This window comes from Zalophus californianus, chromosome Y (genome assembly GCF_009762305.2).
Source record: "Zalophus californianus isolate mZalCal1 chromosome Y, mZalCal1.pri.v2, whole genome shotgun sequence".
In the NCBI taxonomy this organism is placed as follows: domain Eukaryota; kingdom Metazoa; phylum Chordata; class Mammalia; order Carnivora; family Otariidae; genus Zalophus; species Zalophus californianus.
In genome coordinates, this window is record NC_045613.1 from 3,524,476 (window position 1) to 3,542,153 (window position 17,678).

Here is a 17,678-nt window from a genome sequence, read left to right on the forward strand (position 1 = left end):
TCCCTGTGATCCACGACCTCCTGCGCCGCACCACGTGCTGACGGGACAGTTCCAAGCACGTGTGAGGGAAGGCAGTTTGAGTGATGTGCACTGTGGCTTTTTGAGTGGGCTGTATGAGGGAGTTGCATGCCCAGGTACACGTTCGGGTGTGTGTGTGCGCACGTGCGTGCGTGTATGTGTGCTTGCACCTGCAGCCACCTGAGCATGCCTCTTTGCTGGGGATCATGTGTGTTTGTGTGGTGTGTGTGAGTTTGCAAGCGCACGTGACTCAGTGGCAAGAGGGCATGCCTGTGGACCGGAGACCAGGTGTCTTGGTGTGTGTTTGGAGAGTGTGTGTTTGCAGGGCACAGGTGTGTGTGTTTGTGAGGCCACGTGTGTGTGCCAGTTTGTAGGGACCCTGGGTTCTTATGTGCTGCATTTGCATGTTTGCATGCCCACTTATTTGTTGATTTGTGTGTCCAGGTGTGCATGCTTGTGTGCCATAGACCTTGTGAGTTCGTGTGTGTTGCCTGAGTGTGTGTTTGCACACAAATGGGCGTTTGTGTGTGTGCGTGCACGTGTGGGCCCAAATGCACAAACCTGTGTGCGGGCACCCACTGTGTTTATATTTCATGCGAATGCTTGTTTCCATGCATCACGTGTTTGTATGTGTGTGGCCAAGTGTGTGTTTCTGTGTATCGGTGACAGTGTGTAAGTCCCAGTGTTGTATGTGTGTGTGTGTGTATTTCCTGTGCACATCTGTGTGTGTTCCTGGCAAGTGTGCATGACTGTGTACTGGAGATCAAATGTTTTGGGTGTGTGTTTCCTGAGCGTGTCTTTGACATGCGCGAGTGGTCTGTGGGCGGCCAAGCGTGCATGCCTGTGTGCTGGGACCGTGTGTGTGTTGCACGGTGTGTGTGTTTCCCAGTGCAGGTGAACCTGTGTGTGTATGTGAGCAGAAATTTGCCTGGCTGTCTGTGCTATTCCATGGGTGTATTGCATCTGTGTGTGTTTCCGGCGCACCTCGGTGTGTGATTTTCTTCTGGGTACGTATGTATGGAAGTGTTCCAGAGACATTCCATGTGAGTGTTGAATGTATGTGTGCTTGCATGCGCAAGGGTTTCTGTTGTGTGTCTGTGTGTTTGCAGACCTTTGGGTGACTTTGAGTGTCTGTGAGTGTGAGTGTGCATGAGCACTTGCCCGCGCGCGAGCATTCTATAACCACCTGCTCATGCCTCTGTGTTGGAGATTGTTTGCATGGCTGGTGTGTATGTGTTGCTGTAGCACATGTGTGTGTATTTGGGTGGTCATGTTTGCACACCTGGGTGCCCAAAATCGTGTGGGTGTGTGTGTGCTGCAGGTTTGTGTGTTGGCATGAGCTCTTGTTGTGTGTGTGCGTGTCTGTGGTTGCGAGACCACCGTGTATTCCTGTGTACTGATGACTGTGTGTTCCTTGAGTGTCTCTGTGCTGTATGGGCCGTGTGTGTGTGTGTGTATGTTTGTGTGTGTGTGATGGTGTGTGGGTGTTGTTCCGGGGTCAATTGTGTATTCTTCTGTCTTGGAGGACGTTTGTGTATGCTGTGCGTGTGGAATAACACGTGCAAAATGTGTGTGTGTTTTGGGAAGCTCACGGTACATGCCTGTGAGCCAGAGACTTTGTGTGTGGTGCATGTGGGCATGTGCGTGAACACGTGCGTGTGTGTGTTGGTGTGGATCAGTGTGCGTTCCTGTGTGACGTAGAATGTGTGTTTGTGTTCTGTGTGGGAATCCCAAGAGCAGGTGTGTCTGTGCGTGTGTCTGGGGAGGGCAAGTTGTATATTTATGTGAGCCTAAGACCATGTGTATTTGTTGTGCGTGTGTGTGCGTGAGTTCCTGGGGGGAGGGGGCTGTGTGTGATAGTGCCAGGTCACGAGTGTATGGCTGTGCCAGAGAACTTCTGTGAGTGTTGTGGGAGGTTTTGCCAGTGCAGGTGTCTGTGTTTGCACGGGCAAGTGCGCATGTGTTTGCACATGTGCATGCAGGACACGTGTGTTTGTGTATGATGTGTTCTGAGAATGTGTGCATGCACAGGTGTGTGTTCAAGTGGGTGTGTGCCGCCACATGCATTTCTGAGGGGCCCAGACTTTGTGTGTGTGTGTGTGTGTCTGTGTGCACATGTGATAGAGAGAGAGAACGGTGCCTTCTGCATTGGTTTGTGTATCTGTTTGCGTGCGGCCTCTTCATTCCCGTGTGTCGAGCCAGGGTGGGTGGGTGTGTGTCATGTGTCTGTGTTTGCATGATCTCCGGTGTGTGTTGCATGCCTGTGTTTCCAGGCACTTGTGAGTGTGAGTGTGTGTGGCCACAGGCACATGCCTGTGTGTCGAGATCATAAGCATGTGTGTTGTGTGCCCAAACGTTTGCATGTGCACATGTGTGTATGAGAGTGTGTGTAGGCCCCAGTCAGCGAATGAGAGGGACTGAGGGATTTCCAGCTCTACCGATGATGGAGGAAGTGGCAAGAGGCCGAGGGCAGCCACATCCCTCCAAACACAGAGGCCTCGTGTGCATTCCGTGGTTCTTCAGGGTTATGTCTCCCCTGTCGATGCACAGATGCACAGGGGCCAAGGCAAGGAGGGAGTTGTGGGAGTTGCCAGGCGCGTGTGAGGCACAGCACCCATCTGTGCTGATTGCACATATGATTCCAGGTATGGGAAATAGCTAGGGGTTTCAGTCACCTTCCCAGGTCACACACCTCTTGCCTTGTGGCCCCTCTCAGCTTCGCTCCCCGGCAAGGACAATGCCAGACGTCTGTCATTGCATGAATGTCACCCGGGAGTGGGAGTGCACGTGCACAGCATCCACATGATGGCGAATAGATGAAACCACGGTCTAAAGACTGTGGGAGCGCAAATGAAATCCACTCTGGTGGAAAAACGTGGAGACGCGGTAGGGGACTATCCCTGTATATGTGCACACTTCTCCTGACTGAGACTGGGGGGGGGGAGTGAAAAAGCCCCTTTAGTCGGTGATGCCTGGAGAGACAGGATGTCATTGGCACCAGACCAACAGCCCCAAGACTATTTTGCTAGCTTGAAACCACACTTGGGGATCCCTCACCACATTTGTGGACCAGCTCTGGGGTTGTGATGGCCTGGCATGATGATCCGCTCAGAGTCTGACCCGGCTGGCCCAGAGCGGGGAAGGCTAGGGAGGATGTGCTCTCCTCTGCAGCCCAGACGAGCCGGGAGCCCCTTCCCGGGGCATTCGTCCTATTTGCAAAATGCAAGATAAGATGCTACATCTCTGGCGGTGCAGGCGTAGTTGCTGCCTGTCTCCTGGGTGTCGTTCTCAGCTCCATGCCGCCTGGCCTTCCAACGAGTGGGCACTGAGTTCACTGAGCCTGTAGGCACTATCCACGTGCCGCCCTCTCCACAGGGTTGGCCCAGACTTCCTCTTCAGGGAGGGCCATCTGGGTCCACTTTGCTGTATGCTCTTGGCTCCGGGAAAGGCATGCCTCCCTCTGTCCTTCATGCAAAACACAAGGAGTTTCTCTGTGAGTGTGTGAGTGTGTGTTTGTGTCGGCACCCAGTTTGGCACCTTTTCCAGAGTCACCGGCCTGGCTGTCGGTCCCTGAGGGGGAGAGGGCTTTGATTGCCTGGGAAAAGAGATGCTCCCAGACGCATCTGCATCTTCTATCCGCAAGTCTTTAGGTTCCAGAGGCTGTGTGGCCACAGGGGCAGAAAAAGTACGCTGGCAGACATAGTCAGAAAGGAGGACGGAGAGGAGAGCATGACGAAAGGGCAGGCGGAACGGGAGACAGAGCGCTCTTCATCGTTTCCTCCTGACCAGCAGAGGGCATGCACTGGGAAAAACTGTAGCCGCACATTTCCGCCGAGGATACAGACGGCTTAGGGGACTCTGTCACCTGAAATCGCTCTATGAATATTCCAGTGCCTGGGCTGACAATTTAACGCACATGGACCAGCTTCCAGGTGGTGCACATATTGTCCTGAGTCTTACAGGAGTCTATTCGGGAAGGGCGAGGGACACCTTTGAATTGTCGGTACAAAAATCCAGGCAGAGGGCGCACCCGACGAGGATGCGGGAGGGGGCAGGGGCTGGGGGGTGGTGTGTGGGAGGTGCTGGCGGGGGAGCGTGGGGGTGGGACGGGGGGTTCGGTGCTGCTGGGATCCCGAACCCACCCTGGAGGAGGCGCACCTGCAGGCTCCCTGGCTGGCTGGCTGGCTCCGGTGGGGGCGATGGGCAGGGCCGGGGGCGGGCACGCCCAACACCTTCCCACTGGTTGGATCGGAGGGCCGGCCCGCGTCCTGGGCGTGGCTCGGGGACTCCATCCCGCCATGGCCGCGTGTGAGCCCCGGCGACCTCTGCCCCTTGGACACCTGTCCCCAGGCCCTTGTGTGCATGCGTCCCAGAGTCTGGCGGCCTCCGGGACGAGACTGCAATCAGTCGCCGTCCGTGGGCGTCAGAGCTCCACTTGCCGAGCCGCCTGCGGTGGCCTGCGCTCACACCTCCAGCCCTTCCCTCCGCAGCTGCCCCGGCTAGGCAGTGACCGGGGGTGGCGAGGCGGGGTTCGGGGAGGCTGGTGGTCCCCAGAATCCTGGACCCGCCTCCGTCGGGGAAGGGGCCATTCACGAGGCGGCTGTGTGGGAAGCTAGAGGCCCCCGGGGAACGCCAGGGTCGCTGAAGGCCCTAGGTGTGGGGATGGCGGACGAGGCTGTGCGGGAAGGGGAGGAGCGATGGGAGAGAGAGGGTGCCATCCTGGTGGTGGAGCTGGGGCTAGTGGTGGCCGACTTAAGGTTGGTGCTGCTCACTTGCCGTGTTCGAGAGGGAGGAAGGAGAGGATGAGGAGGACGAGGAGGACACGGAGGAGGTAGATGAGGCTAGGGAGGTAGAGGAGTCAGAGGAGGTGGGGGAGAGGGATGGTGAGCAAGAGGGGGCTGAGGAAAGGAGGAGGGGTAGGAGGCTGACAAGCCTGTGGAGAGAGAGGGGGAGGAGACACAGACCACCCAGCCTCGGCAAAGACACATTCAGGAAACACGTACACAAAACATATGATCTCCAGTGCACAGGCATGCCTGCTTGACAGGAAGACACAGTGACGTACACGAGAAACACACACAAACAGAAACTCACACAGCCCTGGGGAGCACACACTACCACCGGCACACAGGCACGCACTCATGGCAACACACATACACACATACGCACGCAGGCAAACACGCACACACAGGAAAGAGTAACACACACGATGTCCGCACACTGGTATGTGCAATTGGCTGCACACGCGCACACACACACAGAGGCCCATCTATATGCATAAACACACTCAGGGAACACACACCAAATCCCAAGTTCTGTGGCACACAAGCATGCACACTTGGCCACACACACGAACACAAATGTGGGCGAGCATACACGCAACACATAAAACCCAGGGTCCCGACAGAGTGGCACAGAGACATGGCCTCACAAATACACACCCGTGTACCGGCAAACAGGCCCTCCCAATACACACACCAAGACACCTGATCTCCGATCCACAGGCATGCGCTCTTGCCACACTCACATGCACATGAAATTCACACACACCGCACAAACAAAATGATCCCTGGCACAGAGGCATGCTCAGGTGGTTGCACACGCAGGTACACAAACACACACACAGGCACACGCACACACACACACACACACACACACACACAGCCGGACGCAGACTCCCCTCACACACAGCCCAATTACAAAGCCGCAGTGCCTTCCACCACTCACACCTACCTTCCTTCACACGTCCTTGGAACTGTCCCCTGTGGGCGGGTTTTGCGGATGGGATGGCGAGTGTCTGTCGGGACGGTGAGGAATGGCCTCATCCTTCGTCCTGGCGGGACACTTGGGTTTGCGGTGCTCCTGACAGGACGCATGCATGGGAGCGCACCACAGCAGGGCAGGGCCCGCATCCAGGGTACTGGACCAAGCTCCCTAAGCGGTGTCAGCAGGCCGGGACCCGGAAGCACCAGGCCGCGGGGGCCCCACTCGCCAGGACCCTTCCCAGCTGTTTTCCCGGCCCTGAAGAATAAGGCACCCATGAACAGTAGTCTGCCTTTTCCGCCGTCCTCCGAGAGCCTCCCTCGGGTGTCCTCATGCCCTGCCCTGCCCTGCCCTGCCCCCATGCTGAACATCACCGCCACACAGGCAATCCCACACGTCAGGGGCTGAAGGGTCCCACCAGGCAGACTGCCTCCTCGCCATGTCCTGGCTCAAAGGACAAACCCACACGCAGACGCAAAGCCCTTCTTAACTTGTTTATGTCTCCTTTCCCGTCCATTCAGATCCGTTCTGGATACTCTCAGAGCTGCAACTGGTGATCTGTTCCCCCATTTCTGTCCTGTGCAGGCAAAGCACCTAGGAGACACGTCCACAAAGTTCTCAGAGGGGTGACCGCCTCCTCGAATTCTTATGGTTGTCCAGACTCTGATGCTCTGCCGGGTCCACGTCCACACAGCCATCGGGCCCGGGCGCACAAGCACGCGTACACACACACACACACACACACCCGTTGGGAATTCGTGAAATTGCATAATGCCAAGGTTAGCCAATGTGGGTTGAGGGTCTCCTCTGTCCTCATAGGAAACCTGTCCCTCCTCCCCTGGAGACTTAGGAGCCTCCAGCCCACGTCCCAGTGCCATTTCCAAGAAAGGCCATGTGGCTGTGGGAGGCCACAAGGTGGTCAGGAACATGGCATAACGTGGGGGAATTAGCAAAGGAGTGGGATGGGACAAGGGAGCCCCACTCCCAAAGACTGGCAGGCCATCCCCAAATGAACAGCAGGGGTCCTGACACAGGGGCCAAAAGGCACGGGTGACAGTTTTAAGAAACAGGGTGGAGACGCATCGCCTCTCCCGATTGACCTGGGACATTCCAGCTGCCAGCCTGGCGTGCCTGAACTTGCCCGCGTGGATGCACCTCCCTGAATGTGTGCCTGACTTCCCCCAGGTTCCCTTCTCACCCTGCCACACGCTCCCTGGGCCAGCTGGGGCCAAGGCTCCACTGAACATCAGTTTCCCCAGCACTAATCTGCCTCACCCGCGTTACCTTCCACACACACACACAAACACGCGCTCGCGCGCGTGTGCGCGTGCGCACGTCCGGGCCCAGCTCCCCTGTCTCCTCACCGACAGGCGCTCCTCTCAGGTCATTCCTTTTGGCTGCCTCCCTGTCTCGGTTAGTACAGTGGGGATTGGGCCACAGGTCCTCGATGAATACCTAGTAGGGGAAACAGGGCAGCTCTACACAGTGTCCAGGCCCCCTTCCCAGTAAGCTGGGGCTCAGGCATCACTAGGGCTGACGAAGGCCGAAGGGCACCACTTCGACGCTCCTGTTAGACCCTAGGAAGCTGGGGTCACACAAACAGTTGAAGAGGTTAGGGCTGGTTGAGTAGTGCCTGCAGCTGGCAGCTCCACCTTCATAGTCTTAGAACCACTGGACTGGAGTGGAACGAGACCCCCCGCCACCCTACAGGAAGGGAAATTTTTGGAGAGGCTCTCCACGGCCCAGGACCCACGCCCTCTCATTTTCGCTCCTTCTCAACCACCCAGCCTCTCTCCCTCCTTGGCCCGAATCCGCCCCTAAGCTGGAGACCGCGCGCATCTACCCTCCCTTTCCCAAGTGCCCCCCCGCTCGACCTCAGCATCCCCGAAAATCAAGTCCACTCCTCCCAGCAATGCTAAGCCGATATACCTTAACGGTCACTTTTTTCTGGAAGTAGGGGTTGCTCCCAAAGGAAAGCATCAACCTTCAGCTGTACTTGTGTCGGCCCATTTCTTCCAACTCCCCCACCGACGAAAGAGGAGGGGAAGGGGGAACGTGTCTTCTGGGTGTCCCGAGCTGCTTGCCTGGCTGCGGCAATGAAATTCTTTGCCGGGCCCCCTGCTGCTCATACCCCACTCCCGCCGAGCCTCCGCTACCCTCCGTCTCCCAGGATTCACCTACAATTTGGTCATGTAGCTTAGCACGTCTCTGCCCTGGTCCCACTCCACGGCTGATATCTTGAAGGGGTGTTGCAGGATCAGCCTTGGGTCAAGGAGGCTCGCCGGCACGAGCTACGAAAGGAGAGCCAGGAGACCCCTGGACGTTCCCGGCAGAGAGCACGTGACCCGAACGTGCAAAAGTGCAGAAACTCCAGGCACTGCCGCCCTCCCTGCCTCGTCAGTCCCTGCCCTTTCTTCCCACCTGCTCCACCCTGGGGAGTCCTTTGGCTTCCAGCACCTCTGAGGCTGCCTGCGGCTGACAGGGCACTGTTGAGGGCTTAAATGCTCTCCTGTCCCACGTTTCCCTGTCTGGTCCATGCGACTGGCAGGCAGTTACAGCTTTGGATGGCTGGATGTGCTCTCTCCCACACTGACGGCTGTGTTTGCTTGTGTGTTTGCCTGAAGCCCCGTGACATTGAGGGGCCTCCTGTGCCCAGAAAGGGTCCGCTTGCCTCACCTGAAGCACGGCTGCACACCCAAGGCACAAAGGGTGATACTGGCTGAGTCCGTGAGAGAGGGAGGGAAAGGGGTAGGTGGGGGAAGGAGGGAACGCAAAAGAGAGAGAGGGACAGAGAGACCCCACACCGGGAGGAAGGGACAGAGGGGGAGGGCAGTGAGGACAGAGGGAGAGGCCGAGCGAGGACACAGAGGGGGCGAGAAGGGGAGGGAGGAAAGGCAAGTGTAGGCGCCTGCGCCTGCGACATCGGCCTGGGTGCGTAGGGCATGTAGAGTCAGAGTTTGAAGCACCCGGACAGCCTCGTGTCTGCGTTCCCGCGGTCTGCTGAAGCGAGGCGGCCCGCTGACAGACTTGGCAACCTGCGTGCCAACGAGAGAGTGGGTCTGCCCTGAACACTTTGGAAAACCACGCAGGCTCTGAAGGACCGGGACAGGGGCAGGCAGCCTCTCTGCCTGGCCAGGTACCCATCAAACTTTTCCTTCCAATATCTGCTCTGATCCAAGGGTGCTTTGGGCTACACTACTTGGTGTTGGGTGTTGACCCGTGTTCCCTAAAGCCCGTAAGGCTGTTGGGAGTGCTGCAGGCCAATCCTTTGGCCCAAAATTTCTGCACAGACACGGTCTGGACAGGTCTCAGATCCTACGCCCGCCATATGCCACGCCGCCCTCATTTGCTGGGAATTATAGGAATCATGGGCCCACAGCACGGCGTGCCTGGTGGTGGATGGTAGCGCCCTTCCGCCCAGGGCTCATGGCCCTGGCCGTGTCTCTGCTCCTGCCCTCCTCCCGTTGTTCCTCCACAGCAGCCAAGCCACACCATCTGGATGGAGGATACGACCGGGGCCCAGAAGCTGGGGATGCAGAGGATGATGGCCCTCTGCCAAGCCAGTTGAGAACTTCACTTCTCATTCATCCTGCGCTGGAGCTGCACGTAGGCCCTTGTAGCTTGGGCATCCAGTGAGCCCAGCGCTAACAGAGCAACGGCCAGTGTGGCAATTGGGTCCCCGGCTATCTTGGACCAGGCACTCGCTCTTCCTGTGGCAGGTCAGGCAGATTTTCGTCTTGCTCGGCTCGCTCCACCTCCTGGTCTTCCGCTGCTACGACCTGTACCATCACCATGATATCCTCCACCACGACGACCAAATCCTACCCTGGGCCAGCCTCACCTCTATGCATCCAGGCCTCAGCGTCCTGCACAGCCTGTGCCGCAACGCTGCACACCTAGGGCTTGCGGCACCCCCTCCTCCCCGAGGTGCCTGCCTCCCCGTGGGTCCCCGCCTCTTAAAGGCCCCCTCTGCGGACTACGTTGGTCCAGGATTCCGGGGAAGCCCCGGTGTACCCGGACCACGCATCGCTACCCATTTGGACGTGGAGCCGATCTCGGTATGGAGCCACAGCAGCGGCAGAGGGAGTGAGCTGGAGGTGTGAGCATGCGTCTCTGGTACGCAGCTGGTAGGTGGAGATCTGGGACCAAGCCTAGAGGCGGGCAACACAGAGGCGCTGTCTCTGGTGGTGAAGGCCTTTGTGCTGCCTGTTCCCTGGATGCCGTCCTCAGCTCCTTGCCACCTGGACTTCCAAAGAGTAGGCACTGAGGTCACCGAGCCGGGGGAGAGCATCGACCTGCCGCCCTCTCCAAGGGTTCGCCCAGACTGCCTCTTCAGGGAGGGCCATCTGGCTCCGTGGCTGTATTCTCTTGGCTCCAGGAAATGTATGCGTCCCTCTGTCCTCCATGCCAAACACAATGCCTGTGTTTGTGAGCGTGTGAGCGTGGGTTTGTGTCGCACCCAGCATGGCACTTTTTCGAGGCTCACCGGCCTGGCTACCGGTCCCAATGAGGGAGAGGGCTTTGAATTCCTGGGAAAGGAGCTGCTCCGAGACGCATCTGCATCTTCCTTTCTGGAAGCCTTTATGTTCCAGAGGCCGTGTGGCCACAGGGTTTAGAGAAAGAGCGCCGGAAGAGAAATCAGAGAGGAGGACGGAGAGGAGAGCGTGAGGAAAGGACAGGCGGACCGGTGGACAGAGAACTCTTTGTCGCTCTCCTCCTGACCAGCAAAGGGCATGCACTGGGACAAACTGTAGCCGCATATTTCCCCCGAGCAGACAGACAGCTTCGGGGCCTCTGTGTCCTGGAATCACACTATGAATAGTCCAGGGCCTGGGCTCACCAATTCCACGCACACTGGACCAGACTTCCCGATGGTGCACACGGTGTCCTCAGTCTTAGAGTAGTCTATTTCCAAAGGGCGAGGGACAGCGTCGCATTGTCGTTACAAATAACAGGAAGATGGCGTGCCCTACGGGACCGTGGGTGCGTTTCACGCAGGCTGTATGGGTGGGGGTTGTAGTGCAGCGTGGGAGGGGTGGGTGAGGGGTGTTCCGTTGGGCACAAGGGCGGGCTCCCTCGCTGAATGGCTGGCTCCTCCTGGGCCGAGGGGCGGGGTGGGTAAGGCCCCGATCACAGCCTTGCCAATGGGTGTTCCCGGCCTCGGGACAGCATCATGGCCTTGGCCATGGCGTCCCATCCAGCCAAGGTGGCGAGCCGGGAGCCTACGCCCCCACAACCCAGAAGCCACCTGGGCCCAAACCACTGTGTGCTGTATCCCTCAGGTGCACGGCCTTCAAAGGTGCCCGCGTCTAGCCCTGAGCACAGGATCTCCACATGCCGGCTGCTCGAGGCAGCCGCGTACCCACACCTAAATCTCATTCCTTCTGCCGCTGCCGCGGCTCGGTCCCAACGATATGCTCCATGTCTAAATGGAGAGCGAGACATGATCCGGGGACCCGGGGATGCCCCAGAATCCTGGACCAGCTGAGACTGCAGAGGGGGCCGTTAGGAGCCGGGGTCCACGGGGAGGCAGGCGCCTCCGTTGAGGCGGGGGTGCTGCAGGCCCCAGTTGAGGGGGGATGGCGGCACAGGCTGTGAAGGAGTTTGAGGCCCGGCAGCGCAGAGTTGAGACCAGCCCAGGGGAGGAGTTGGTCGTCATGTTGGAAGATATCTTGGTGGTTGTTGAAGTCGTGGTGGCGGACAATGAGGAGGTGACGTGAGCCTAGCAGGATGATGAAGCTGTAGGGGCTGCTGCAGGAAGAGCCAGTGCCGGGTCCCGAGACAGCCGGGGCCCAATTGCCACACTGGCTGTTGCTCTGTTAGGGCTCAGCTCAGTGGATGCCCAAGCTACCAGGGCGTACTTGTGGCTCAATCGAAGGTGAATCAGAAGCGGAGTTCTCACCTGGCTCGCCGGAGGGCCATCACCCAGTGCAGCCCTGGGTTCAGGGGCCAGGCCGCATCCTTCCTCCAGGTGGTGGGGCGTGGCTGCTGTGGTGGAGCACCGGGAGGAGGGCAGAAGCAGAGCCATGGCCAGGGTCATGAGCCCTGGGAGAAGGGCTCTGCCACCCACGCCCAGGCCCCCGGTGGTGTGGGCCCACGATCCCTATAATACACAGCATAGGAGGGTGGGGAGGCGCAGGGCGGGGAGGGGGTGATAAGCAGGGGCTGAGACCTGTCCAGACCATGTCTGAGCAAAAGTTGTGGGCCCAAGCTTTGGGGCTGCAGCACGCCCAACAGCCTTGTGGACTTCAGGGAGCAAGGGTCAACATTATAAACAATAGTGTAGCCCAAAGCACCCTTGGCTCAGAGCAGATATTGGAAGGAAATGTTTGCTGGGTACATGCAGCTGTCGGAGAGGCTGCCCACCCCCCTTCCCTGTCTTTCAGAGCCTGCGTGGTTTTCCAAAGAGTTCAGGGGAGCCCACAATGTCGCCCGCACACAGGTTGCCAAGTCAGTCAGCGGGCCGCCTCGCTTCGGCAGACCGCGGGAACACAGACAGTGCGCTGCCGGGGTGCTGCAAACTCTGTCTCCACAGGCCCCACACAGCCAGGGCGAGGCCCCAGGCCCAGGCGCCTACATGCACCTTTCCTCCCTTCCAGTGTCTCCCCCTCTGTGTCCTCGCCCGCCCCCTTGCTCTGTCCTCTCTGCCCTCCCCCTGTGTCCGTTCCTCCTGGTGTGGGGTCTCTCTGTCCCTGTCTCTCTTTTGCTTTCCCTCCCGCCCCCATCTACTCCTTTCCCTCCCTCTCTTGCTGACTCTGCCAGGACCACCCTTTGTTTTTTGGTTTTTTTTTTTTTTAAAGATTTTATTTATTTATTTGAGAGAGAGAGAATGAGAGATAGAGAGCACGAGAGGGAAGAGGGTCAGAGGGAGAAGCAGACTCCCCGCTGAGTAGGGAGCCCGATGCGGGACTCGATCCCGGGACTCCAGGATCATGACCTGAGCTGAAGGCAGTCGCTTAACCAACTGAGCCACCCAGGCGCCCCGACCAGGACCACCCTTTGGGCAGTGGGGGCGCAGCCATGACCTGGGTGAGACGAGCGGCCCTTCCCTGGGCACAGGAGGCCCCCCAAAGCCACGGGGCTTCAGGGAAACACACAAGCAAACACAGCCATCAACGTGAGATGGCGCACATCCAGGCATCCAAAGCTCTGACTGCCTGCCAGCCACACTCCTAGGCCAGGGAAATTGGGGAACGGAGAGCAACAGGCCCTCTGCCTTGCCCTGTTGGGTGCAGGCAGCCTCAGAGGTGCTGGAAGCCAAGGGACTCCCCAAGGTGGAGCAGGTGGGAAGAAAGGGCAGGAGCTGAAGTAGTTGGGAGGGCGGCAGGGCCTGGTGTTTCTGTACTTTTGCATGTTCGGGTCACTTGCTCTCAGCCAGGAAGGGCTGGTTCGCTCCTGGCTCTCCTTCTGTAGCACGTGCCAGTGAGGCTCCTTGACCCAAGGCAGATCCTGAAACACCCCAAGATATCAGCCATGATGGGTGATCAGGTCAGTGTCGTGCTCAGCTACATGACCAATTTGTAGGTGAGTCCTGGGAGACGGAGGCTGGGGGAGGCCTGGTTGGATTGGTGTTTGAGCAGGATGGGGCCCGTCAAAGTCGTTCAGTGCTGCACCCAGGCACACAGCTTGGGGCACCTAGAAGACACGTTCCCCCTTCACTCCTCTTTCTTCGTCGGGGCCGGTGGAGGAACTAGGCCGTCCCACTTACCGCTGCAGGTTGATGTTTTCCTTTGGGAGCAGCCCCTACTTCCAGATCAAAGTGATCGCTAAGGTGTATTGGCTGAGCATTGCCGGTAGGAGTGGGCTTGAGCTTCCTGGAGGCTGCGGGCAGGCAGGGGGGCACTTGGGAGCGGGAGGGGAGAAGCGAGATGTCCCTGCATGGGGGCGGTACCGGTCCCAGGATGGAGAAAGCCTGGGAGGTTGGGCGGGAGAGAAGGAAATGGAGCGTGGGTCCAGGCTGTGAGGAGCATCTCCTGAATTTACCCTTCCTGTAGGTTCGAGGGCAGTTCCTTCCACTCCACTCCAGTGGTCCTGTGGCTATGAAGGTTGAGCTGCCAGCTGCAGGCACGACACCAGCAGCCGTAACTTCTTCAACTGGTTGTGTGACCCATGCGGCCCAGGGTCTAACAGGATCGCCGAGGTGGGGCGCTGCGTCCTTCATCAGCCGGAGTGATGGCCAAGCCCCTGCTGCTTGGGAGGAGGGCCAGGGCGTCATACTCAGCTGACCTGTTTCCCCTACCAGGTTGTCATCGAGGACCTTTAGCCCGATCCCTTGGAGTACTACCCATGGCAGGAATGCAGCTGAAAGTCATGAGCTGAAAAGAGGACCTGTCAGTGAGGAGCCAGGGGTTTGGGTCCTGATGTGTGTGTGTGGAAGGTGCCGGGGGACAGGCATTTTCATGGTGGGAACCTGAGGCTCAGAGGAGCCTTGGCCCCAGCTGGCCAAGGGAGCGGTTGGCAGGGTGAGAAGTGAACCTGGGGGAACTCAGCACACATCCAGGGGGTTGCGTCCAAATCGGCAAGTTCAGGCCCGCCAGGCTGGCTGCCAGAGCTTCCCAGGTCACTCGGGAGAGGAGAACGGTCTCTACCCCATTTCTCGGAACTGTCAGCCATGCCCGTTCGGCTCCTCTGTCAGGATTCCGGCCGCTTGTTCTGTTGGGGATGACCTACCAGTCCTGGGAGTGGGGCTCCCTTGTCCCAACCCGCTCCTATGCCACGAATTCCCCACTTCCCTCCGTGTTCCCGACCACCCCAGGGCCTCCCACAGCCACATGGCCACACTTGGGAATGGCACTGGGCTGTGGGCTCGAAGCTCCTGTGTCTCTAAGGGAGGAGGAACAGGGATCCCACAAGGACAGAGGACACCCTCAACCCACCTGGCTACCCTTCGCATTATGCACTTTAGCGAATCCCTAACGTGTGTGTGTGTGTGTGTGTGTGTGAGAGAGTGTGTGCCCCCGGGGCACAGCAGCTGTGTGGACGTGGACATCGCAGAGCATCAGAGTCTGACCAACGACAAGAAGAGGAGGACCGTTCACCGCTGTGAGAGATTTGGGGATGAGGCTACGTGGTGCTTTCCCTGCACAGGACTGAAATGGGGGAAAGGATCACCAGTCGAGCTTTGGAGAGTATCCAGCACGTATCTGAAAGGATGGCGAGAGTGACATAAGAAAGTTAAGAAGCGCTTTACATCTGTGTGTGTGTTTGTCCTTGGAGCCAGGACATGGAAAGAGGCAGTCTGCCTGGGGGGACCCTCCATCTCCCGAAATGTGGGATTGTATGAATGGCGGTGATGTTCAGCGTGGGTGCAGGGGAGGGGAGGGCATGGCATGAGGATCTCCTAGGCAGGGTCTAGGAGGACAACGGGAAAAGGCAGAGTTCTCCTCATGGGTGCCTTATCCTTCAGGACTCAGAAACAGGTGGGGAAGGGTCCTGGCGAGCGGGGCCCTCGTGACCTGGTGGCTCCCGGTCCCGCGGCATTGACACCGCTTAAGGAGCTTGGCCCAGTTCCCTTAATCCTGCAAGCATGCACCGCACGGCTGTGATGTGCTCCCTGCCTGCCTCTGGTTGTTGCACCACAAAACCTACGTGTCCCAGGAGGACTAAGGAGGCCATCCCTTGCGGTCCCTGCGGACCCAGTCCTTCCTGAGCCTCAAATCCCGACCACAGGGGATAGTTCCAAGGACGTGTGAGGGAAGGCATGTGTGAGTGGTGGAAGGCACTGTGGGTTAGTGAGGTCGCTGTGTGAGGGAGGTCTGCGTTTACCTCTGTGTGTGTTCGTGCGTCCTTGTGTGTGAGCCTGCACGTGCGGCCACCTGAGCATGCCACTCTCCTGTGGATCGTGTGTGTATGTGCGGTGTGTGTGAGGTTGAATATACACGTGCGTGTGTGGCAAGTGCGCATGCTTGTGGACCAAAGACACTCTGTCTTGGTGTGTGTACCGGGAGAGAGTTTTGCAGGTGACCGGGTGTTCTGTTTGTGAAGCCACATTTGTGTGCCTCTGTGTAGGGACGCTGGGTGTTTATGTTTTGGGTGTGTGCATGCCTACGTATGTGTTGGTGTGTGAGGCCACTGTGCCTATTTCTGTGCCACAGACCTTGTGAGTTGGTGGGTGTTGCCTGAGTGTGTGTTGGCCCACGGATGTGCATGTGTGTGTGTGCGTGTGTGTCGCCCACTGCACATACCTGTGTACGGGCAGCATCTGTGTTTCCATTCCATGTGTATGCGTCTTCACATGTGTGCGTATATGTGTATCTGTGCGGTCATGTGTTCGTGCCTGTGTGCCTGTGAGTGTGTGCTTTTCAGTGTTGTGAGAGTGTGTGTTTTTTTTGTGTTTCTTGTGCATGTCAGTGTGTGTTCCAGTCAAGTGTGCATGCCTTTGCGCTGGAGATCATATGTGTTGGGTGTTTATTTCCTGATTGTGTCTTTGCCCGTGCACGGTGGAGTGTTTGTGTGGCCAAGTGTGCATGCCTGTGTGCAGGGACCGTGTGTGTGTCCCGTGGTGTGTGTCTTTCCCAGTGTACGTGGATGTGTTTGTGCAGGTGAGCACAAATCTGCCCGGGTGTGCGTGCTATTTGCAGAATGCAACGCAGGACGCTCCGTCTCTGGTGGGGCGGGCGTTCCTGCTGCCTGTCGCCTGGGTGTCATCCTCAGCTCCTTGCCGCCTGGCCTTCCAAAGAGTGGGCACTGAGGTCACCGAGCCGGCGGACAGCATCCACCTGCCGCCCTACCCAGAGGGTTGGCCCAGACTTCCTCTTCAGGGCGGGGCATCTAGGTCCCATTTGCTGTATGCTCTTGGCTCCGGGAAAGGCATGCCTCCCTCTGTCCTCCATGCCAAACACACTGCGTGTCTCTGTGAGTGTTTGTTTGTGTGGGCACCCAGCTTGGCACATTTTTGAGGGTCACCGGCCTGGCTGCCGGTCGCTGAGGGGCAGAGGGCTTTGATTTCCTGAGAAAAGAGATGCTCCGAGACGCATCTGCATTTTCTGTGCGGAAGCCTTTAGGTTCCAGTGGCCGTGTGGGCACAGGGGTCAGAAAAAGAGCGCCGGGAGACAAAGTCAGAGAGGAGGACGGGGGACGAGGCTGAGGTGGAGGAGGTTATGGATGAGGACGGGGAGGAGGCCATGAGGTCGGGAAAGGCGGACCCATGGACAGAGCACTCTTCGTCGTTTTCTTCTGACCAGCAGAGGGCATGCGCTGGGACAAACTGTTGCCGCACATTTCCCCTGAGGAGGCAGATGGCTTCTGGGCCTCTGTCTCCAGAAATGGCACTATGAATACTCCAGGCCCTGGGCTGACCATTCCCACGCACACTGGACCAGGCTTCCTGGAGGAGCACACAGTGTCCTGAGTCTTACATGAGTCTCTTCGGGAAGGGCGAGGGACAGCTTCACAAGTCGGTACAAAATCCAGGCAGAGGGCGTGCCCGACGAGGCCGCGGGTGGCGGGGGCAGGGGGGTGGGCTGGGGGTGGTGTTGGGCGGGGGAGGCATGGGGGTGAGAGGGGGTTTCGGTGAGGCTGCGAACCCGAAGGAGGTGAGGCCACCCCGGAGGAGGCGCACTGGCAGGCTCCAAGCATGGCTGTCGGGCTCAGGTGGGATCGAGGGGCAGGGTTGCGGGAGGACACGCCCCCCGCCGTGCCACTGGTTGGACGCGACGGCCGTCCCGCGTCCTGGAGGTGGCTCGCGGACTCTATCCCGCCTAGGCCGAATACGTGCCCCAGCCACCTCTGCCCCTTGGACACCTGGCCCCAGGCCTTAGGGTGCATTCTTCCCCGAGTCCAGCGTCCTCCGGGTGGAGACTGCTATCAGTCGCCGTCCATGGGAGCCAGAGCTCCATTTGCCGTGCCGCCTGCGGAGTCTGCGCTCACATATCCAGCCCCTCCCACCGCAGCTGCCA

At 58.7% G+C, this 17,678-nt stretch overlaps 1 protein-coding gene across 3 annotated transcripts in view; it reads left to right on the forward strand.

Moving 5' to 3' along the window:
- Positions 1 to 17,678, forward strand: part of LOC118356614 (testis-specific Y-encoded protein 1-like) — a 36,294-nt gene that overhangs the window by 5,811 nt on the left and 12,805 nt on the right. The window lies entirely within an intron of this gene.